General features: G+C 38.7%; 1 long non-coding RNA gene across 1 annotated transcript; it reads left to right on the forward strand.

The window, feature by feature from the left end:
* LOC107682459 (uncharacterized) lies at positions 1-791 on the forward strand. The gene is made up of 3 exons (XR_001633495.1): positions 1-39; positions 566-672; positions 773-791. It is a non-coding gene; the product is annotated as an uncharacterized LOC107682459 (long non-coding RNA).

Raw genomic sequence — 791 nt, forward strand, 5'->3', positions numbered from 1 at the left:
ACAGGCGGTCACTAGTGATCTGGACCTGCGTGGGGCGAAGTAACTACACAGAGCATTTTTCTTTCTAAGTTCTGCCACACACTTATCATACTGTACGTCAAACCCTTCACGGTTTCACAGACATCAGAGGCCTTTATTCAGAAGGCCTCATAGAGATTGTTGATGTTAGCATGATGTAGCTGAGCACCTCAACTGTTTAGTCCCAACCACCCAGCTAACAATATTTACTTCCCAGAACACATTTTAAGGTTTGTTTTTGGTTAGGCAGGAACGTGTTCTTTTCACACTTTCTAATTTCTCCATTTTATTAAATGCTGTATTACAGTAATGTTAGTCATATAACTCTACAATATGTAGTTTATGATTTCTTCGCAAGGAAAGAAACAGCATTGTTTTGCTTCTTCCGTTGCATGAGGGTACATATTCTAAGCCTTTATCATTCTAATTAAATGCAATTCTTGATGCTGCTCTTTTTAAAAACCTAAGAAATAATCATAAAAAAAAGAACTAGATAAGACTAAATGTATTCTCATATTAATAACATGTGCCTGTGCTGCCGCTCCAGGTTTGTGGAGTACTGGGCTAAAATCGGCAGCGAGGAGAATGTGACTCTGTGTCATCGTCCAACCTGTCGGAAAGAGGGTGTGTTACTGGATTATTCTACTGATGGAGGTATGTTTCTTCATTAATAACACAAATGCAAAATCATTCTCATCTTTCGTTTCATGAAGACAAGAGTCACATGAATTGATTGAGTTGTTCTCTCTGTAAGGTGTGTCTTGGACGCTGCT

This window comes from Sinocyclocheilus anshuiensis, unplaced genomic scaffold (assembly GCF_001515605.1).
Source record: "Sinocyclocheilus anshuiensis isolate Anshui unplaced genomic scaffold, SAMN03320099.WGS_v1.1 C32231391, whole genome shotgun sequence".
NCBI classification, from domain to species: Eukaryota; Metazoa; Chordata; class Actinopteri; order Cypriniformes; family Cyprinidae; genus Sinocyclocheilus; species Sinocyclocheilus anshuiensis.